We start from the raw sequence: 24,303 nt of genomic DNA on the forward strand, positions 1-24,303 counted from the left end.
CGATCACTGCGTCATCTACAATAGTGACTCGATCTAAATTCTGATCACTGCTGTCTGCAGTGTAAATTAAAAGGCAGTAGTCAGCACAGACATCCATGAATAGTTTTTCTCACTTCCTCTTCACAAAATGCAACAACATAAATTACAAAAAACTCCGCGATAAATAAATCAAAACAATTTGAATTGCGATCTCTGCTGTCCACAGTGTAGACTGTTATTCAGTGTTCTTTTCCACTACCAAGAAGAACTTGGTCATTGTACTAAACCTATAACTCATCTAAAAAAAATTCTTCAAGCAAGTATACTAAAAGGATATTGTGTATATTTCAATAGATGTTGTAGTTAGTTGCCTACTGGATTCTGTAATTAAACAATCACCACTTGATCAGAATTGTGAGCCCTGCTGACCACAGTGTAGGCCGGAGGCAGTGGTCATTAACGCATCACAACCACGTGCCGTTGGATTCGAAAGCACGGAGTTGGTTGCACCTGATCAGAGGGGGTACACACACATCATCACAGACTTTAACTTCTGATATCCTCAATCACAGAATCAAGACCCCGTTTCACTGTTTGGACCTGCTGTACCACGGTGTACTCCATTGCCTGCAGTCCACCAAGCCCAATAATCATGTGCAGCAGTTAGCTACGGAAGCACGGAGTGTGATGCACCTCAACGGAGAAAGTTGTGTGAAAACCAAGCAGCAGGTAATATTGGACATTGTCCATTCTAGGATCAAGACACCGTTCCACTGTTGGGACCTAGAGCTGGTTGCACCTGGTCGAAGGGAGTACCTTCATCTCCACTCTCAGATGCAGTTCTAACATCGTCCATTGTGGGATCAAGACCCCGTTTCACTGTTCGGACCTGCTGTACCGCAGTGTACTCCAGCGACTGCAGTCAGCCAAGCCCAATGATCATGTGCAGCAATTAGCTGGAAGCACAGAGTCTGATGCACCTCAACGGAGGGAGTTCTGTAAAAAAAAAAAACAAGCTATTCAAAATGCCAAATGTAAACAAAATTGTCACTGGCAAATGCCTGAAAAATATCCAGCTGATCATCAAGTTCAATTATCAACTAAAAAATGAAATGCCTAAAACACGGTACCAACATGCAGGGATGTGACGATGTGCTCTTGTGATCATACGGAAGAAAAAGGGTAGGTGGCCCACGCTGGTGAATACTGGTGGATGGGCCCCTTCCTTTCTTCCTGTGAAACAAAAGAAAAAATGATAAAGATTAAAAACAGGATCCTTTGACCCTGGAACAATTTCCATGTACATTTACAATAGAGTAGGATTAACAATGATTTCTTAATGAAATGAATAATAAGTCACAAAATAGGAAGAAGAAAAAAGGCGAGCATAACTCTAGCAAATCGAATAGATTAAAAACCAAAGAGCCGAAAAGCCAAAAACCCGCAGACACAAGGCACACGGAAACCAGAAACAGAGAACAGAGAAACAGCAGATGTACACTGCTAAGCATGTAATGTTGAAAGCAGGGATAGAGACAATAAATTCATGAAACAGTATTACTCTTTAATATGTACAGATAACTCTTCATCCTGATTAAGACCTCCTGGGGTCTTGGTTTGGAAATCCATGATGTACCTTGATTCTTTCTGTCGTAAAGTAAGAGCTCTATTGCCACCCCTGGGATGTCTCAATATGTTCTAGGATGAGATAACTCATTTCTTTGGTGTTAGAGAAATGCTTGTCCCTGAACTGTCTGGCTACAGGGTACTTGGGAGTGTGTGTGCATGTAGAAACCATTCTGTGATAAGCATTTGTGTTTTTCATGTGTTTGCAGACAGATAACTGTGCTGTTTTTATATTTTGGTAGAATTAGAAACCAGTCATTGTTTATGAATTTGTGAAATGAGTTATGTTTCTATACTAAAATGTAGTACTCCTTCTAGATAAAGAAATGTGTTTTGGTAAGCTGCTAGGGATAGTGTTGCTTGTCTAGAATCACACTGTGAGTCTGTGTGCATTTGGGAACCACTGTGAGAGAAGCATTTGGTAACATCGTGTATTTGCTGACAGATAACTGTTTTAAAATCTGTCTTGTTGTCAAGTTTTAGTAGCATTAGAAGGCAGTTTTTGCTTATGCTTTGAATAAAAGAGTCAGGCTTTGACACAAAAGTGCAGTGCTGAAATATGTAGATTGTGTGCAGTTCCTTTACCACTTCCACTGTAGTGAATGAGTTTTGGTAAACTCCTAGAGATAGTGTTGTTTGTCTAGAATCACACTGTGAGTCTGTGTGCATTTGGGAACCACTGTAAGAGAAGCATTTGGTACCATTGTGTATTTGGTGACAGATAACTGTTTTAAAACCTGTCATGTTGTTAAGTTTTATTAGCATTAGAAGCCAGTCTTTGCTTATGCATTGATAAAATGATTCATGCTTTGACACTAATGTGCTGTACGTTAATATGTAGATTGTGTGTAGTCTCCTTACCCCTTGCACAGTAGTGAATGAGTTTTGGTAAGCTGCCAGGGATAGTGTTGCTTGTCTAGAATCACACTGTGAATCTGTTTGCATTTGGGAACCACTGTGAGAGAAGCATTTGGCAACATCGTGTATTTGCTTGGATGAAGGGTCCTTATGTGCTTCATCATACTAGCCGTGCCGCACGTGTATTTCTTGTTAGGATCCCCTCATGACAGCACTCTTTTGCAAATCTTGCATGTGACCAAGGTGGTATTGGTCTTATTCTGCCCCTCGGGAAAAGTAAAAAATTTCCACACCACTGAAGAAAAACGTTCTTTGCGTGGTGCCTCCTCCAAAAATGTATCCTCAGATGTATGAGGAGATGCAGGTGATGCCTGCTGCCCTGAAGCCATTTTTAGTTGAAAAAAGTTAGAGCTAAGTGTAAAATTAGTCTAAAAAATCTTCTTCTCTGCAAAGAGCTGCTCCTCCAAAGAAGGTCAAAGAAGAATGATTGAATTGGGTGGGGTCTTTCAATAGTTAGAACAGGAAGTGTAATGAACCAATCAAATCTCTTTTTTTGCAGGTCACATGGGATCCGCGCACCCTGCGCTTACGCAGCACGCACCCAGCACGCATCCGCGAAATTGAATTAAAAAAAATATAGGATTAGATGTAAAAATATATGAGTTTTAAGACTAGTTTAGAGTTTGTCTTCAATTAATATTCACATGAAATACATATATATATGATTTTTTAAATGTTAAATATTTCGCGGGATAGACGCAGATGATGCATCGCGGAAGCGCGTAAACATCGCGTTACGTACATCGAACGTGTCGTGTATAGGTTGGGAGTCGCGTACCTGTCGCATTGCGATCGCGCACTAAACATGTACCCAATGCATACCGTGCGCGGATGCTTCCACGTAGGGATCGAGAACAATGCGCATAGGGTGCGCGGATACAAAAACATTGAAAAAAAATATGTAAAATAAAGTTTTGAACATATAGTTAAAGAAATATTTTTAACAGTATAAAAAAAATGTTTGAAAAACCCAATAAAAACTAATATTATTTTTTATTTTTTAAAAGAATTAATTAAATACATTAATTTTAAAAATGGTGATAAAAAAGAATTTCAAAAAAACATAATTAATGAAATTGACACACTGAAATTGAAAAATATAGGAATCCAATGAAAATCGTTAAACATGATATCTTTAGAGATAAGTTATAGATAGGAATTAGCATTTAAAAAACCTTTGAAATTCACTGAAAAAACCATAGGTTTCATGCATGTTATAGTTAGGAATTGGCATTTAAAAAACCTTTGAAATTCACTGAAAAAACCAAAGGTTTCAGATGCGTTATAGTTAGGAATTGGCATTTAAAAAACCTTAGCAATTCACTAAAAAAACCATAGGTTTCAGGGGCGTTATAGTTAGCTGGACATTTCCCTCATACAAAACCCTAGAAATTCCCCTGTTATAGTTAGTTCAGCTAACTATAACTCGCGCCCCCGCAATGCACTGCTGATGCTATCACATATTACATCACTCATGACATGGTCAGTGACATCACTGATGACATCACTGATGACATCTCAAATGACATCACTGATGACATCACTGTTTACTTCCGTAGGTTGCAGAATGCCTCCAGTAACGGACAGGGACCCAGGAATGGTGCAAAAACAGTTGTTAATTCCTCACTAGTCGCCATTACGCGTTTTGGCTCGCATGAGCCTTGATCACATGACAGTGGCAAGTAAGGGAAGTGCAATATTTAAAGTGACAATGCCACATACAGCCTGTATCACATGTCATTGGTTGTAATGAACATAAAAGAAAGATTCATTTATCTTAGTTCATATCTCTGCAATTATTACAAATCTTTAACCATATATTTTTTGCATGGTAAAATTCATATTGATAAATGTTTTAATAATAGCGAAAAGGTTTGTGCTGATTAAAACCTTCTAAAATTGTCGGTAAAATACCTACTATTGTCACGCATCAAAAACATTTACGGGTAAAATGGCATTTAATAACGGGTCCAATCCCTGATGCACTATGCAAACATGATAAATTCATATTGCTGACCTAACGACATTGTGAATTTATAACCCAAAGTGCATATTAAAATTAAAGTGCTTACGTGTTTGTGTCCATTATTTTAAAAAATTATACAGTTCAAAGATTAATCCCCCCTTTTCTTTTATTAGGACCAATGGTATCTACCCTGGCATATTGATATTATGGTTTGACCAGGATAAGGAGAAAATGTGCAAAAATTGCAATCGATAAAATAGTATAAATAGAAAATATATATATAAATAAATAAATATCTCTCCACCCAGATAAAAGGTTTGTTAAGACCAATAAATATCTGTAGATCGATATAAAATTCATTATCTTATTACTATGAATACGTTCATAATCTTCTAATTTATATACTTAAAATCAAATACAAAAATTGCCATTGGTAAAATCTTAAAAACTGTGTATCACAAAGAAGGGGGATAATAGATCTAAAATGTAACTGAAATGTTAACACTTATCTCTCTGTTCCCACATCAAGTCTGTAATCGATTTTCTTACGTTAGACATGTATGTAAATCTTCTGTGGCGTTGAGTCCCCCTGGATGTTTAGAGTCCAGCTGTAGAATATAGCGGGTTTCTAGCTTTCGTAATTTATTTTCACGATTGCCGCCTCTTCTACTGGGGGGAACTGCGTCAATTACATAATACTTTAGGTTGGAGTTATTAGATTAATGGAATTCTCTGAAGTGACGTGCCACAGGTTAGGTGTTGTCCTGATTGGTGATGGCCCTTAAATGTCGCAACACCCGTTTTTGAACTGGCAATTTTGTGCTGCCTATGTACTGAAGGCCGCAAGGGCTCATCAGTACATAGACAGCAAATTCTGTTTTACATGTCAATAATTTGGAGATTTTACAGGCTTTATCGCTAAACGGTGTGTTGTATGTGTTTTTGTTAATACCGTGGGAACAGGCTTTGCAAGTTTTGCATCTATAAAATCCTTTATTTCATTTAATCCAGCTATTGTTATCCAAGACCTCTGTGCTTGTTTTAATTAGTATTTCCCTCATGGAGGGAGCTTTGCTGTAGGTGATGGACACCCTCTGCGGAAGCAGGGGTCCAATCACAGGATCACTATGCACCAGAGGCCAATTCTGCTGGATAATCTTACCAAGTGACTTGTGTTGTTTGCTGTATTTCATTATTAATCTAAAATCATTACTGCCTTGGTCATTTTTGTCTGTGTGGCTTTTCACATTTATAGTTTTCTCCTGCAACGCCTCATCTCTACTCCACACCATGGATTTGGTAATAGCTTTTTCAATTACCTTGGTTGAGTAACCCCTCTCTTGGAATCGAGCTTTACTATCAAGTTGCGCTACCCTGAGATCATCATTGTTACTACAAATGCGTCGTAAACGTAGCATTTCCCCGTAGGGAATGCTGTTTACTAGATGCTTAGGGTGCGAACTACTCGCAGGCAATGTGGAATTTCCAGCGGTTTTCTTTCTGAAGAGACGAGTTTCAATCTTTTTATTGTCAATATATATCTGCGTATCTAAAAACTCGACACTGGTTTTGCTGATTGTTGCAGTATAATGTAAATTAATATTATTGACGTTAATCTCTTCTACAAATTTGTTGGCTTCTTAAATTGTTCCCTGCCATATCACAAACAAATTGTCAATGAAGCGTAACCACATTTTTACATTATTTTTCATGCAATGACCATGTTGTTCCATGAGGACCAATTCCTCCCACATGCCCATATGTAAGCAGGCATAGCTCAGTGAGAAACTGGCCCCCATGGCTACACCTCTGGTTTGCTGATACAATTGACTGCTGAACATGAAGATGTTATTGAATAAAGAAAATCTAATCATTTCGATCAACATGATACTATGTTCTTTGTGTTGTATCGACCTAGGCATCAAGTGGTGTTCAACAGCTGCCAGACCATCTGTGTGCTCAATGCTCGTGTATAACACGGTTACGTTTAAGGCAATTAGAAGGAAACTGTCTTGCCAAATAAATTTGGATATCTTTCTTAAAAAGTCACTTATATCTTTAACATAGGGTGGTAAGTCATGAAACAAATCTTGCAAATAAAAATCAATATATTTTGTAGCATGTTCCACTAGTCCATCCCTTGCACTTATAATAGGTCTTCCTTGCGGATCTGTAGCGTTTTTATGGACCTTTGGGATAAAGTACATGGTTGGGGTGGTTGGGTTATCATTCTTTTTTACTCAGCAGGAATATTGAAATGGGCAGAGGAGAAAACAGACATCCTAGACAGGGGGGATCTACTATTAGCAAGAACTGAAATGCAGAGACAAGCACAGGATGGTAAAGGGGCCATTAGGATGATAACAGAGTACACCACCCGGTTCCCTGAGGTCTTTCAAATCCTTCAAAGAATTTGGAAGTTCTTGAAAGCAGATAATATAGTGGGCCCCACTATTTCTTAGAAGCCCCTCATGACGTACAGGAAGGACTCCTCTTTGAAAGATCATTTAGTAAGGAACCATTTTTCAAAAATCCCAAAGAAAAGAGATACGGTAATGGGCTTTTATCCCTGCAGAAATTGCAAAGCTTGCAAAAAAAGTGAAAAGGTAATATAATTTGATGTTCCAGGTAGAACAGCTAAAAGAAAAATAAACTAATTTATGAACTGTAACACAGAATTTACAGTTTATTGTCTCACTTGTCCCAGCAAAATGAATTACTTTGGGAGCACAATCCATCCCGCGAGAAAACGAGTTCTTGAACACATGCGTGCCATAAAGAATCGGGATGGCAATTATCCAGAGGCACACCATTTTCAAGTAAAGCACAAGTCTGACCAAAGTCTCTTAAAGTTATTTTGTCTAGATCAGGTCCCCAAGGGTGAGAGGGGAGGGGACAGAACAAGGAAACTAAGACAGTTGGAGTCTAAATACATTGTGGAACTGCAAACAAAGACCCCTGGGGGCCTTAATAATGAAGAAGAACTGTGGATTCATATTACTTAAATGATTATTTAATTTAATGTATGACACACCGCAATCAACACTAGGAGAATGATAAGGGTAGGAAAAAAGAAGAAGACATGAGAAATAGAGGGGGCAATAAATTTGGCACCTTTGCACACTGTGTTTTCTCATTTTTGGGCGATATTTAAAATGTACGGAAAAGAATCACTAAAAACATAGAATTAGAGCGGAGTCCTAATGGTTTGCCCATCCAGGGCGTGACTGGTAAACTTGAACGCATGATTGATAAATGACATGACAAGAAATTAATGCTATGTTTTGCTTAACATGTTTCTAAAAATTGGAAAAGTATAGAACTGAACTATCATAAACAGAGACCTAAGTAGAGTCCAGTTCGGTTTGCCCATTCAGAGCGTGATTGAAAAAACTCAGGGACGCTTAGTTTAAAATTTGCAGAACAAGATAATAACATCATGTTTTCCAAAAGCATAGATATTGAGATCAAAATATGAAATGGACAAGTATTTTCACTATGCCCACTTGAAGTGTAGATATATATATATATGTATATATATATTATCTACTGGCGGTCGCCAGTAGATAGTTATAGTTAGGACCGTGTTTCCATAGGAAATCCGCAACATTCTATTTGGAATAACTTTGGCGCCGGTCGACGAATCCTCGCAAAATTTTCAAAACTAATGGGGCGCTACGCTCCGCTCCTACGCTGAAAGTCTCGGGGGGATTCGTCAAGCGGGGGCTGAGAAAAAAGGGGGGTCCCAAAACGCGTTTTCCCCATGCATTTTCCCATAGGACATTTAGTCCGAGCTACAGCCCGAACGGCTGAACAGTATTACTTGAAATTTGGCAGAGAGGTAGTCCTCAGGTCAAGGATGTGCCTTTTGTAGGTCTGGTGTAAATTAAGGGTGGGCGTAGTTCGCGAAGTAGCACTTCGCGAAGCTACGCAAAGTGAAGTTCGCACTACGCGAGCTACGCGTAGCACTTCGCGAACTGCGAAGTAACATGTTCGCACTGTGCAAGATGTTGTTTTCAATGATTGCACAGTGCGGACAAGCAACCGGCACTGTGCAATCATTGAAAATGGCATCTTGCACAGTGCGAGCTGTAGTTTTCTGCTGCTCGAGTAGATTTTTCCTCGAGCTGCAGCTTTCTCAACGCGAACTGGTAGTTTCTCATCGCGAGCGGTCGCGAGCATACGCGACCCCTCGCAATGAGAAACCTGACCTTCTCGCGTTGTGAATCTCGCCGGGAGGTTTATTTTCCATGCTCGCGATCGCGAACAAGGAAAAAGTCTCGCCAGGATGTCATTTTGCTTGCTCGCGGTCGCCAACTTGACGTTGAGGACCGCGAGCAAGCAAAAAATGACCGCAGCACTACGCAACACTACGCTACGCGTGTTCGCACTGTGCTACGTGCAGTTCGCGTAGTGCGAAGTAGCGCGAACTTCGCAAACTACGCGAGCGTAGCGTAGTGCTTCGCCCAGGCCTAGTGTAAATCTGTTCAGTAGGTCCTGAGAAAATAGCATTTAAATCAATATATATATCTGTAAGCGCGCTCCGTGCGCTTACCGTAAGCTTACCGTACGCGTACGGTGCCGTGCGCGAGCTCAATTCTGATTGGTGGTTACATGACTGTAAACATTTGAATCGGTCGAAATCAGGAAGTGTCGGCTGCCATTTTCTGTCTCTCGCACTGACAAACAAAGGTGGGGAACGTGAAAAGGGGGCAACAAAGAGAGTTGCAGACCCCCTAGTGTTTGTCAGGCGGTCCAAGAAGGACCCAAAAGCACGAAAAATACATTTAATAATTTTAATAAAAAAACGCAGAGTGCGCGTACGGTAAGCTTACCGTACGCGCACGGGAAAAAAGAATAAAAAAAAAATAAAGAAGTAACAATCACATATATTAAATAAATTAAAGGACCCACAAGGGAGAAAAAAACAAATATTACTGTGTAAAAAAAGGGGAGGCGCGCACGGCATGGACTGCGAAGCGCACCGTGCGCGCAGGGTGTGCGCACAGTGAAAAACCAGAAAAAAAATAAAAAATAAATACATAACTTAGCATTTAAAAAACCGTACAAATTCACTGAAAAACCCATAGGTTTCACACACGTTATAGTTAGGAATTATCATTTACAAAACCTTGCAAATTCACTTAAAAAACCATAGGTTTCACACATGTTATAGTTAGCTGTACATTTCACTCGTAAAAAACCAATGAAATTCCACGTTATAGTTAGATCAGGTAACTATAACTTGCGCGACCGCAATCCACAATGTGTAATTTCAGATGTCATCATTGATGTCATGAGTGATGTCACTGACCATGTCATGAGTGATGTAATATGTGACGTCATCAGCAGTTTATTGTGGGCGCGCAAGTTATAGTTACCTGATCTAACTATAACGTCAAATTTCATTGGTTTTTTACGAGTGAAATGTACAGCTAACTATAACATGTGTGAAACCTATGGTTTTTTAAGTGAATTTGCAAGGTTTTGTAAATGATAATTCCTAACTATAACGTGTGTGAAACCTATGGTTTTTTCAGTGAATTTATATATATATATATATATATATATATTTCCACACTGTTTACGAACAGCCACCGCGCTCCTAATCAGCAGGTGCGTCGTCGAGTAGACCTCGCAAACCAAGTCCAAAATATGCATGAATACTCCTCTCACACCAGGAATGACGACGCCATGTCTTGACAATATCGCTCAGATTTTAATCAACGGCAATGTCGGACGCGTTTCGCCTGAATCAGCAGGCTTGTTCACCAACAAAGTTTTGTCAAAAAAACACCATTTTAAAGCTGTGCACATGATCAATCACATGATGAACTACAAATAAAGTGCATTGAAAGACAGACTCGTAGTTCATTTAGGTTAATGTGAAAACAAAAGCAGACATTTGCGGAATTGATCTCAATTCAAATTTAACTAATATCACAAATATTTCAGCGTAAATACGCACAAAAGAACAGTGCTGCTTGTTATGTTTCTCACATACGGTAAACCCTGAATAAAGCCCTTGTGGGCATACGCAATGATTCTTACTGTTGTCTAACTAATTAAGTCAGATGTCATCATTGATGTCATGAGTGATGTCACTGACCATGTCATGAGTGATGTAATATGTGACGTCATCAGCAGTTTATTGTGGGCGCGCAAGTTATAGTTACCTGATCTAACTGTAACGTGGAATTTCATTGGTTTTTTACGAGTGAAATGTACAGCTAACTATAACATGTGTGAAACCTATGGTTTTTTAAGTGAATTTGCAAGGTTTTGTAAATGATAATTCCTAACTATAACGTGTGTGAAACCTATGGTTTTTTCAGTGAATTTATATATACTCTTTCTATGTTCATGATTAACCGCCAAAAGTTAACTAGCCAAAGGTGTATTTAAGCACTGTAATAATGTCTTACCTGTGTTCAGTGACCAAGGCGGCAAGTCCGTCGAAACGCGTTTGGCTTTGGTGTGAAGAATAAAACTTTTCTTGATGGATTTCCCACGGTGTCAGCGCCTCTTCAGTATCGCTTGAATTGGGTTGTACAATATATATATATATATACATATATATCCACCAAAATGTTAGCCCCAACAGAGAGAAGCCACCGGCAATTAAATAGTTCATCTTTAATTTCGACAACTTGCAAACAGGCTCCCTCAGGAAACAAGCATCCTCATAAAAGCAAGCCAGATGCATTTCAGGAATGTAATCCTTTCTTCAGTGGCGCTTGTGCAAAGAATGAAAAAGCTGCATTTCTCGCTCACAGTTATATTTCAAGTCCATGCCCCAGTGGGCGTGGCCATCCTCGTGGCTTTCTGGGTCTTGTAGTGCCGCCAAGGTGATCCCAAGTGAGTCTGCTTTTTCAACATTTAAACAAAATGTCTTACTCATGTGGGTTGATGCTGGATCCTGCTGGGGTGCCTGCCCCGCTTTTCAGCTGCTAAATATGAACATCATTTTGTCACCGTGCCAGTCCCAACGCCTGCTTCCCATTGCACCAGCACCTTCGGGCATCAGCACGGGCCTGCACACAAGCGGTGGGATTCTCTCAGGCGGCTGGGCTCAACCGCTTTATATCCACCAAAAAGAAGCCATTATATATACTCCCGCTCCTCACGTCAAAGTAAACCAGACCAGCACTCTTGTTGGTTAAATCCAACCTTCGGATTTATTGCAATATATTACAAACAAACACGTTTTGGCATTTTGCCTTTGTCAATGTCGGCGGATGCCGTTTTCATGGCGATATGGTAACATGTGATTAATTCATTCAAAGTGAAAACGGACAAACATCATAACGCATTTCTTTGTCAAAACTATAATAACTTATAATAATAAATTAATCAAACAGCCTATTCAGTTCATTATAAGCACGTTCATCATCATTGTGGTCACTTTGCCATTACATTTCATGTCAATCAATTTCTATTTACAGTCTATATACAATCTATACATAGAACACGATCTCTGAGCGTGCAAGCCTTATCCTCATTGTTACTCGTATATGCGGGGACAGAGGAAAACATCAGGTTAATTTGGATGGCATACCCAATGCAGTATTGATCACGCATCCTTATTCCGCCCTGGATGGGCAACCTTGTTCATCAGGTTAAATAGCCTAATGTTCTCTGGATCATCGCAATAATTCATGCCTCCTATAGGCTATGTATGCTCAGCTGTCACACCCAATCTGTACTGTTAAAGCACGCTTAAGTTCTCATCATTCTCATAACTGTATCGTACATTATCCCGCCCTGGATGGGCCTACTCTGTGACCACAAACTAAAGATTCTGTGCTTTTGGCCAGTAACATGTCCCTTGTTACGCTCAACGGTAACCTGTATCTCTCTACACTCCTAAGTGAACAGCTAGTTCTTCTCCGCTGTTCAAGCCCCTTGGAGATATCGATTGGAGGGCTATGATAAAGCGAGATTCTAGTCGTCTTAGTCGTTTCTCTCTATCGCCTCCTCTAACGCCTCTGGGTATATGGTTGTGGCAGAAGTTTATATATAAAAAAAGAAGAAATGGACAAAGTATTTTGCCATTTCTACAACAAAGTCTTCATGCATAGGAATATCACAGTGCTATCCATGACGGGCTTTAAAATAACAAAAGGCTTTTACCACTCCAGGCACAGTATTATAGCTTTGGATTAGTAAAATACCATCCAAGCCAACCATGAATAAAAACAACCGCTGACCCTAGGGGGGGGGTGTTGTACTGAAATCAGCAGAGCATGCTGACATTCTCAGTAGATCCGATGTGCTTCAATACTTTAAATAGTGAAACGGCTCATAACACGCTTCCGCCAACAGAGACAACCTTGATCATGTGCATGGAATGAAACAACAGTGCACTTATTTAATAGGGAAAACATAGACAAAGGACTAACACCAATTAAAATTGGTATGAGCACCATCTTGTAACATGCGCCTGTGTTCTACTTACTATTGTATTTGTGCATATAAAATAAAGTTATACACTTCTCTTTCAAATAGTTGAAATTACATCTAATGCAGTGTCTGTAATCTTAAAGGTGGTAAAATCACGCATCAAGACCAAGTGTACTAATGAAGATTAAACATCCTATTGTTGTGGGCTACTTCTGTAGGCAATACGGAGAGTTCACTGGACCTCCTATCGTATCCAATAAAGCCAGTGTTGACATTGTCATTCGAAGTTTGCAAGATTTATGAAAATGCCAAAAATTCTGACTTTCCAGATTCTCCAGAAAAGTTTAGCCAAAGTGGGCACCCCGATATCTCTGAATAATCTTGTGACTCCTTGATAAAGTGGCAAAAGTTCTACAGAACCTCCAACAACTAGCATCCATTGAGTAGACACGACAAGGGAAGCAACACGTACATGGCAGAAATTATATAAGGACTTTTAAAATTCACTCTTCAGTTTCTATACAACAGTAAAATTAATATATCCAATTCATTTAATCCGCCCCATCCCTTAAAGCAACATGTTACGTTACTTGCTTGAAATATGCAAGACTTAGTTCAGCGAGGTAGGAAATTACACCCTCTCAAAACGTTCACATTTATATATGGAATAACTAAAGTCCAAGAATGAAGGAAAAGGTCTTATCTGATATTCAGGCATGTGTACTCCCAGGGTGAGTGAAAAAGTTCAGGTTACAGGGGTGTCACCACCCAGCTCCCTTACCTCTCGTTCAGTGAACAAGAGTCCCATCCTCTTCTTTCTGGTTGAAAATAGATTAAAAAAACATATTTTCAATTGTTGAAATACACACATCTTTCTAAAGAAATACTCTGAAAAATACAGAAAGTTATCACCTTTCCTAAGTGTATCTTAAATTCTCCTTCTGTATTAAAATGTGAAAGCTTTTGTCTCTAGATCTGTGACTGGATTCTCTTATTCTAAACTGCAACACTCTATTCACACCTTTTGTGTTTGCCTAAGTTTGCTCAATCATATGAAATGTAAGTATTTTCTATCCCCAAAGTGTGCCACAATGAGGTGTCTTGAAACAGAGTAATGATTGTCTCCGCTAACTATGGCCCAAATACGAACCTGATTTTTGGCCGGTTGAATGGTACTCCCCACATATGTTTCGTTATGTGAACATTCAAGAACATAGATGACGTAGTTAGAGTTACAGGGAAGGATATGCATTTTAGATGTTTTACCAGAACAATAGCAAAGGGGATATTATTTGATGGCACTGCTATGTTTGCATGCTTTACCTCATCTACCAGAGAAGAAGAATTAAGATGTTGTTTACTCAATTGTTGTCCTTGGAGTCGGTCATTATAAATCTTATCTCATTTTACTCTCCTTCTCTGAGATTTCCCAGTTCCCCATAAAATGTTTTTCTGATCTCTGAGATTGACTCTGCGTCCTGCCTCTTTCAATACCCAATCTGGGTATCCCCTCACTTTAAACCACTTAAACATATTGTCTTTCTCAATCTCAAACAGTTCTTGTGTGCTGCAGTTCTATGCTTTTCTCTCAGCAGCTCTCCAAAGGGGATACTCCATTTCAGATGATCCTGATGGCCAATGACAGCATGAAGGATGCTGTTACCTTCTGTAGGTTTGCAGAATATGATTGTTATACATTGTCCTGTACTTCAAGCTGTAGTTCCAGAAAAGTTATTCCACCCTGGCTTATCTATGTAGTACATTTTAGATTGTAATCATTCTTAATTCTTTAACAAATTCTAGTGCCATGGCCTTAGTCTCTTGCTAAATCACAAATTGTCTTAGTAGCACAGGCACAGGATAATACACTCAACCCCCTTTTTTGTTGTGGTAGTCATGGACACTCCCTCCAGCCCATCATGAGTCTAGCAAAACCAAAGGTAAAACACGTGCCCGTGGCATTCTCTTGACTTTGTCTTTATAGAAGACCATTAAATAGGAATATATTGTTTTCCGAGCAGAATGTCCTCATGTTAGTATGTAATAAGCAGCATATTGGTCTTGCTCCCAGGAAAAGATCTACATGTAGCAATCCCCCTCAGAGTGTTTAATACTTGCATTAAGGGAGGGTACATCAGTCATGTGCAGTCAGATTTCCAAGATAAACCTTCAATTTAATTCAGGAAGTCTTTTGTATTGCACATGTATGATGGCAGGAATGTAACAAAATGTTTTAAATAAAGATGTACATATCTAGAACTGTTTTCCTGCAGACTGTTCCAGGATAAAACAACAGGTTTGCCGGAAGGGTCACTGACATTTTGATGGATCTTGGATAAAATACATAGGACAGTGGTTCTTGGGAAGCCACATTTTAAGAAGTCATAGTCCTCCAGTTCTAAAAAACCTCTCTTCTATATAGTTTGTCCCATTATGTCATAATTATGGAATGACACTGATCTTTTTATGATCTTAAAGCCTCCTCCTGTCATCAGAAGCCTTGAGACAAAGCTGAGAGGGCTGTCCTTCCCGTGTTAATGAGCACTGCTAAATTAAATAATGCGCAGTGTTGGGACTAAAGAGGCAAGGTGTAGAATGTGAGGTTTCACTGGAGGTGGGGGGCTGCACCCTGAAGCACCTGACAAAGAGCCACCACTGAGTATTAGTTTGATACCCTTTGGATTTAAATTGATAGAATCAATTTGAAGCTCGCAGTGATAATATTGACCTAGCTTAAACAAGGGAGAATATAGTAGTATCTTCAGCCTATGTAAGGTTGCCCCCTACCATATACTGTCACCAAAAGAGTAGTAGCATAATTTATAGAATATACAATATGAAATCTTTTTGAGTAACACACTTACATACATACATACATTGCAAAAAAAGAAAATAGTAAAAAGAATGTGAACAAAAGAAATGTGATAGAAGTGGAGGGTCTCATACACATTTGTACAAAGAAATGGTTTTAGAAAACATTTTTTCTCTTTCACCTTTGACCCTCTCACATGTCTTCCTTGGTTCAAATAAGTTCTCTTGGTCATTCCATGAATCCCTTATCTAACGGGGTACACCTTCATGGATGTCATTTAGGGCTCACCAGGGTTGCATCTCCGACCCCTGGCTTGCCCCTTGCTATTCCTGGCACTGCTTTTGCAACCCCTGGCATAAGAGTTGGCAAAATCAGTTTCTGGAACACATGGGCAGCTCTTCCTAATGGTTGCTGGTTGAAGCTCCATTTGCCTGGTTTTTGCCATCTTTTTATTATACAAATAGTGAATAATGTTACTCACTATTAGTGTATTAACAAATGGAGCAAATTAGCTGGAATATGACCCTATCTGGAAGCTAAGGTAAGCAGCGCCCGACCCACTGCTCTTTGAGCAGTGCAATAATGAAAAATAAAATGATAATGACACAATGTTATTATCATTTTCTTTTTCCGTACTAAGGCAGTTTTGTTTAATTTATTAGGTGGGGCAGGGCTGGGCTGTTGTCACAGCCAGCAGGAGAGGGAGTCGTTAGTGCACTTAAGTGTTCATGACGGTTTGGCTGGCCGTCATGGGCTAGTAAAACAGAGGTGCGCACTTAGCATTTCTTCACCCAGCTGTACTGCAGAGCCAAGTGGAGAACATGCACAGGCTCCCACTCCCTGTCTGAGTGCCGAACAAGGCTGCTCAGACCAATCACGATGCTGCTGTCACACTGGTGTTACAACAAACAAATGATGGACGGAATGCTGACAATGCAGACATTCTCCCCCAGTCAAGAGATCTGGGTTAAATCCATCGTTCTTTTGCCCACTACACCACCCCAGTGTAGACATGGCCATATGCAAATCAGTCTTGACCCTGTGCCGCATGGGAACAGTCCAGCCCGAACTGCCAAGCCATGTCTTCCCTGGATCGGAATCAAGCATCCTAGGACCGGTTTCTGGCTATCAGCCGTCATCAGCCAGGATAGCTTGACTCCAGTGGCGTAGTGAGCACGGGTCCCACGTCTGGGAATACCCATCCCACTTAGGGCGAAAAGCGTTACAACAAACAAATGATGGACGGAATGCTGACAATGCAGACATTCTCCCCCAGTCAAGAGATCTGGGTTAAATCCATTGTTCTTTTGCCCACTACACCACCCCAGTTTAGACATGGTTACAACAAACAAATGAAGGACGGAATGCTCACAATGCAGACATTCTCCCCCAGTCAAGAAATCTGGGTTAAATCCATCATCCACACTGGTGGCAGCAGCTTCGCGATTGGCTTAGTGAAATCTGGGAGCCTGGGTGTGTCCGTGCGTCAACAGAAGAGGCGGCCGCCGGCAGCCAGGTAGGTGGATTTTATTTTCTACTCCTTGTCTCTGTCCCCACCCCACCCATACTATTCCACGGCAGCCACCACTGAAAGTAAGTAAAAAATACTGTCAATTGTCTGTTTTATGAGGCTTGCGGGTGAGAGTGTGTTTATGTGTGCGAGAGTGTGTGAATGTGCTAGTATGTGTAAGCATGTGTGTGCGAGTCAAAGTAAGGTTAAATGGCATGCAATATCACTTCCGCTAACTCTGGCATTTTGGTGAATTGACGTCCATGTGTATCCCTGCCCCAGACAAGATAGCATAAGAAGTATTTCTAAAGTGTAAAGCTCACCCCAAGGAGGGCTCTTGATTGATAACAGTTGTTGTTCCCTAACTCAGTGGTACTTTTCTACCTCAGAAGACTGAAAAACTTAATGGAATCACCGGGATCCAGACTTATGACCATAGGTTCAAACGCAGATGCCTCGTGTGGGTTTATTAGTCCATTGAGCCAGTAGACCAACTATGCCAGATGAGAGATTTTGGTAATAGACATATATTTGCTGTTTGTCCCAGATTTCACATATTTTACTACTCACGGGAAATGATACATTGTTTCTAACATCATTCAGAATTTATTGACGATAGAGACAGGAGCAGTGAGACCAATGATCACATGGAATTAAAAAAGATTCCAATCCACCTGTATGTAAGACATGTCTCAGAGAAGTGCAAAAACCTCTGGTACTGATGCTGGCAAAAAATATCGTAAACTGACGAAAACCATTTTCTGGACTAACATGGGAAATATTGGAAATATAGATTTATTATGTGCTAGATAAGGGATTAGTGGATGACAAAGTGCACATATTGGAACAATCAAAACATATCAGAGAACTGAGGTAAAATAATAAACAATTTTGAAATTTCAAACAAGTTGATAAATTGGAGTCAAACATTAGAGCATAGATGCCAAATTTGCAAACCTTGTCTGTCCTTCGATCAGATCCTTGCCGTAAGGTACTTTGCCACAGAATGCCTGCCCATTAGTTCCATGCTGGCGTCTGGGAGAGAAGATGTTGTAAGAACCTACTCTATGTGAAACCCTATTAGAGCCAGAGACTTTGGAGCATATTATCAAGGACAGCGTTAGAAATTATCGCCAGTTTAGCGACAGGAAACTGCCGCTAAAGTGGCGATAATGGGCTTGATAATATGCCATGGAGAATTCCAATAGAAGCCCAGGTTCACACCAGAACATGGGCTTCTATTGGAATTCTGCAGGGCATATTATCAAGCCGATTATCGCAGCTTTAGCAGCAGTTTTCCGCCGTCCTTGATAATATGCCCCTTTGAAATGAAATAAAAATAGGATTTCTAAAGCACACTCATACCCGCGGGTGTCTATGCTCTGAAGCTCCAGGGGGAAAGAGAAGAAGGGTAACAAACAGGGCCGGACTGGGAACCAAAACAGGCCCTGGCAAAGTGCTCGGCCGGCCCCCCTCACCCCGGGTTTGGGGGCGCCACCGAGCTCTTTGCCAGGCCGTTTTTGCAGCCAGCCTGCAAAAACGGCCCTGTAACAAAAACGGCCCCCAGTGGCCCAAAACCGGCCCCCACGCCTGCGGCGCACCGGGGGATTGCCCGGTGCCCGTTACGGCCAGTCCGGCCCTGGTAACAAAACCCCAGACAGCAGCGAGGCTCCCGAGAAATGAAGGAACATATTTTAACTAATTATTAAAAAGCCAGGTTTTAAGCGCTTTGCGAAAGGTGAGCAGATTGTTTGAGGTTTTGAGGGTAAGTGGCATAGTATTCCAGAGTTTAGCAGTCGTGAGTGCAAAACTCTTTCCTCCCCAGGTAGCCCTCCTAAACTTGGGGACAACCAGATTAGCCTGAGAAATAGTTCATCTGAAAGCAGCATGTTCCAGGACCTTGGAGCTTTCTAGTTAAGGACTTGCAACCATGACCCCAAATTACTTCCATTTAACACTGTTAAAAAATATCTGAACTAATGGGACAGGGAAAGTCTAGGATGAGACATGGTATGATCGCTCCTCTGCCCTTGTGCTGGAAGAGTGTAGCCACAGTGGGGTGTGGCACAAGAATATTGCAGTCCGCATATCATCTGACAAGAATATCATGTCCTAAATATAATTTTCCAAAATATTGCCCTATTGGATTTAATAATAGAAACTCTAAAGGCACGCTGATTGTATTTTCTATGTCAGACAATATTTCTGTAGATGTTACTCTGACAAGCAAGCTTTAGAAGACCTTCACTCACATGTTGAAATGGCAAGAGCAGCAGGATTAGATACAGCAGTATCAGATACCCTCATCCCATGCTAATGCCCCCCACGGGGCAAACCTTTGCACAGTGCTGCGTTATTCTGGTACCTTCAGTTCCGAGCAGTTTATTTAGGATAACAGTCTACAGGGAAGGTCTGAACTCCAGTAAAATACTTAGGAGCACATCAAGAAATTCACAGCAGCAGCAGAATCAATAGATGTTTCAGCTAGTGGCATCTGTGTTTATTTATTCATGGAACATTTATCTCAGTGCCACCTTCAGAAAAATCAATTATCAGTATATTACCGTAGCCAAGTTGTATACATTATATGGATTTACTGGATACAATCTTGACAAATGTTCACAGCGCCTTCTGCATTTTCGCTCCTGGAAATATAATGGTGTTGATGGGAGTTAGACTCAAATGTAGATGCTGACTTTTAATTGCCACTTGGAATCCCTGGTGGTTCTGTGTTATGTCTCTTTGATGTACTTACCAACTTCCCAGCCAGTGTATTACACTCTTTGACAGAATTCGTTGTATTTCTTTATTATGGCGACGCTATTTTGAGTATTAGGAGATTTGCTCTCTATTTTTCAAGTTAACACTGTATTAAAGGGTTTTTATTAAATGAATTGCATTGAGATGAACACACAGAAATTAACTTGTATCAAAAAAACAATTATGTATGCACTTATGCAGCTTAATAAACCATTGATCAGGGTCAGGGGGTGCCAGAGCACTGAATAGGTGCACTTGTAATAAAGGTAAACACATCTAAGTCTTTTATTCTGTGAGGAAAACATAGTGGAATGCATGTTTAGGAATGCAACCGGGTTGACGTTGCATGATTGAATCCAGGAGTTTTGCAAACATGTTTCATTCTAGGTTTTAGAGAGATGATTTGCTAAACAGGTACACAGCGGTTCGCGTGTTACACATTCTCACATATTTTATAAACTTATTTATCATATACGGTAAAACCATTTTGGTTATTAATGCTGTACATGTATGTTATAAATTTGGTCTCTGGTTGGCAGAGCTATGCACCGTATCCAAGTAGGGACAACAGTCTTAGTCAGGGTAAGCTAGACACACAAAAAAAGGTAACCTGTGCTCAACCTCTGGTAGCTTGGTATAGATCTGGCCGGCTGATCTAAAGAGTCAGGGCCTTATTTATGAGGCCTTGCGGCAGTTTTGCGCTTCCGTTGCGTCACTTTTTGTGGTGCATCGGAAGCGTAAAACATGCCTCCTGTTGCCCCCTATTTACAAAGTGACGAATCTAAGCAGATGCGTCACTTTGTAAACCCCTGTGCTACATTATACCTGCATCAGGTATAATGTATGCAGGGTGGGCGTTCCCACGTAAGTAAGCCTCGTAGAAATGACACAGTGAAATCTACGAGATTTCACTGCGCCACTTCTAGGGTGAAATGAGTCAATATCTTAAGCCTGCCTCACAGCAGGCATAAGACTGATGCAGGCCCTTTCACATGGGGTTTGCCCCATGTGAAAGGACACGTTGCTGGAGTTGCGTCACTTTTGTGACACACTCCAGCAATGCATCACTTTTGCACCTACAGATACGTCAGGAATACTGACGTCTCTGTAACTCCTTGCAACATGATGTGTCATACAGTAAATATGACGTATCCATCATGTCGCAAGGAGGGCGCACTGAGAAGTGAAGCATCGCTACTTTCACGCAGCGATGTGTCACTTCTCATAAATGAGGCCCGCAAAGTGTACAGTATTTGTGCAAAATACACACACACACAGTAACACAATTAAAACATCAGATAAAGACTCCACACAGGTTTAGAACAATAGGAAATAATATTATGAATAAAACAAGACCAAATGACGCAATTCAAATAAGTAGAACCAGAGATATACATTTTTTATGAATGAACCAAAAGTAGTGCTTACAAGTCAATGGCAGTAAAGGGTTACTTGAGGTCGCGCTAGACCGGGGTAAGTCTACAGTTCAGGCCAACTGCGATGGATGGCAAGACTTAGACAGATCCTGCTGACAAAGTGCCTTCGATGGAGCAAGCGTCGATATCAAAGACTCGATGCGAGGAGTCGAGAAGGCACCATGCCTATCCCGTGGATGGTGGAAAAGCGTTGGCACTGATCCACACAGTTGATGAAAGCGTCGGTGACAAACCCCTTTACGGTACAGGCGCTGCATTGATGTTGAGCCACACTGTTTGTTGGCATAAAGCGTGCAGTCTGTCGAGGTGATGTCATTAATCAGCTCCTGCATTGGCGTCGAAGGGAAATGTGTTGGTTCCAATCCAAGCAAAGTTATCCCTGCATTGCATTTGATGCAAAAACAGCTGGAGAACAAACTTCTGAGGCCAAGGAATGGATTGGCACCTCAGGCAAGGGAGGAATCAGAGATAGAAGAGTCCAGCAGCAGAGTCCAGCAGCAGGGTTTGTAGGAATTCTTTGATGGCCCTGGAACGTCAGAAACAGGAGGCAAGCGAGCAAGCCCTTGGAGTCACTCTGGGTTCAAGTGAGATGGGCCCAGTCCTTGTCCTCAGCAGGGCAGACATCAGCTGGCAGTTGGGCAGCTCAGCAAATCAGAGAAGTATTTCCTTCAGAACAGCCAGTCAAGCAGAGTGGCAATCCTTATAGCACAGCAGTCTTTACTCCTGGCAGAGCTTTTCACAGTTCCAGCAGTGCACTGTCTTGGCAGGGCCAGAACCCCAGTACTTGTGCCCAACTGTGCCTTTGAAGTGGGGGTGACTTCAAAGCAGGTCGTTGAAGTGCATAGGTCCCCTTTCATCCTAGCCATGTCTGCCAGGATACCTGTAGGGGTAATCAGCCCTTTGTGCCTATTCAGATGTAAGTGTCAGCTCCCTCTCCCTCTACCTACCCAGGAATAGCTATCAGAATGTATATGAAGGCAGATGAGATGTCTGTCACACCCAACATTCCTGTGTTTGTGGCTGTCTAGAGGGAATGCACAAAGTGTAACTTTCACCCATCCCAGATGTGTAATGGAAACATGCTGTAAGGCACACAGAGAATTAAGAGCAGAGAAATGCCCACCTTCTAAAAGTGGCATTCAAAAACAGAAATGTTAAATCCAACTTTCCCAGTAAAGAGGATTTATCATTACCATTCCAAAGATATAAAACATGATGCAGCTACTCCTTTCTAATCAGAAATTACAGCAAAAAAGTATTTTAAGGAATTCCCAATGCCAGCCAATGAAAGGAGAAGGCCTCACAGTAGCTTTTTGTCACTAACAGGGCATGTAAAACATAAAAGTACTTAGGGCTACATAAGGCTTACTTTAGGGATGGCTTATGTGTAATAAAAGGGGAGTTTAAGGCTGGTCCTGTGATTTTAAATGGCATGTCGAAGTGGCAGTATACTGCACACACAGGTCTTGCATTGGCAAGCCTGAGACAGGTTTGATAGGCTACTTGTGTGGTTGGCACAACCAGTGCTGCAGGCCTACTAGTAGCATTTAGGTTACACGCCCTGGATATATTGTATGACACATTACAAGGGACTTAAAGGTAATATAAATATGCCAATCAGGTATATACTAATGTCACTATGTTTAGTTAGCAGTGATAAAGTGCACAGAGTCCTAAGGCCAACAAAAAAGAGGTCAGAAAAAGAGGAGGAAGACAAAATGTTTGGGGTGACCCTTTAGAGAGGGTCATTTTCCAATAATGTGCCTATGTAAATGATGGAACACCCCTTTAGGTTGGTAACAGCTATGTGTGTGCCGGTGCTATCTCTATTACAGAAAAGACTGGCCAAGCACCTGAAGTCCCTGCTGTAGTACCAAACTGCCTCACTGGCTCAATAAGCTGGTGTACATGAACGTTGCCCCTCCAGGGCACTTTACACAATAAGGCCCACCAGGATGAGGGAGAGGGGGGAAAATGGCTGCCGCTAGTTAGAGCAGTCGTGGGCTCTCACTCTACTCTGGCAGAATATTCGCAATGTGCGGTACCTGGATGTGAAATCAGGCGAGATTTTGCAGCGGCGTCAGGGACGGCTTTATCGGCGTTCGTGTGCTACTCTTTTCAGTTGTTTTCTGGCGTGTTTTCTGTGGTGACTCGGAGAGTGACAGTGGTGGCCGGAGTGGAGGAGATGCCTCAGAGGAGCCGCGCGTGGGTACGGCACATACCACGCCTACCCCTACGTCACACCAACAATGGCGGTACGACCTGTACCCACGTCCCAAAGGCATGGGTACGTACCGCACCCCCAAAGTTGGGGTGCCGTAGGGGTACGGGCTGTACCCAGGCCATCAGCGCGTGGGTACGGCTCGTACCACGACAGTGGACAGATACATAGGGGTGTGTGCCTATCACTCCCAGCAGTGCCCAGACAAATGAGGGGTGGGTGCCTATCACGACCAGCAGTGCCCAGACAAATGAGGGGTGGGTGTAGAGGACCCCCAGCAGTGGCCAGACATATGGGGGTGGGTGCAGAGGACCCCCAGCAGTGGCCAGAGACATGGGGGTGTGTACATCACCCTCCGATGAGCAAAACTCCATGGGTGCATGAAGGCATCCACAATGTGCGACAATGTTGAGAGTGCCATGACAACATATCACTGACAGCAGTGTCCCACTCCCATGAGGATGGATGTCCTTCCCCCACTGATGACAAATTACACATGCATACCCACCCCTGGCGGAGGCAGCACAATACACACACTGAGATCATGCAACAAGACTGTATCCTCATGTTAAACACCACTAAAATAAGAGAGCCTAAGGGAATACACACTGTCACCCACATTCCAGGGCCGATAGGAATGTACAGGTGCCGGGGCAGCCAACAAGTTGTTGC

This window comes from Triturus cristatus, chromosome 3_2, assembly GCF_964204655.1.
Source record: "Triturus cristatus chromosome 3_2, aTriCri1.1, whole genome shotgun sequence".
Classification (NCBI taxonomy): Eukaryota; Metazoa; Chordata; class Amphibia; order Caudata; family Salamandridae; genus Triturus; species Triturus cristatus.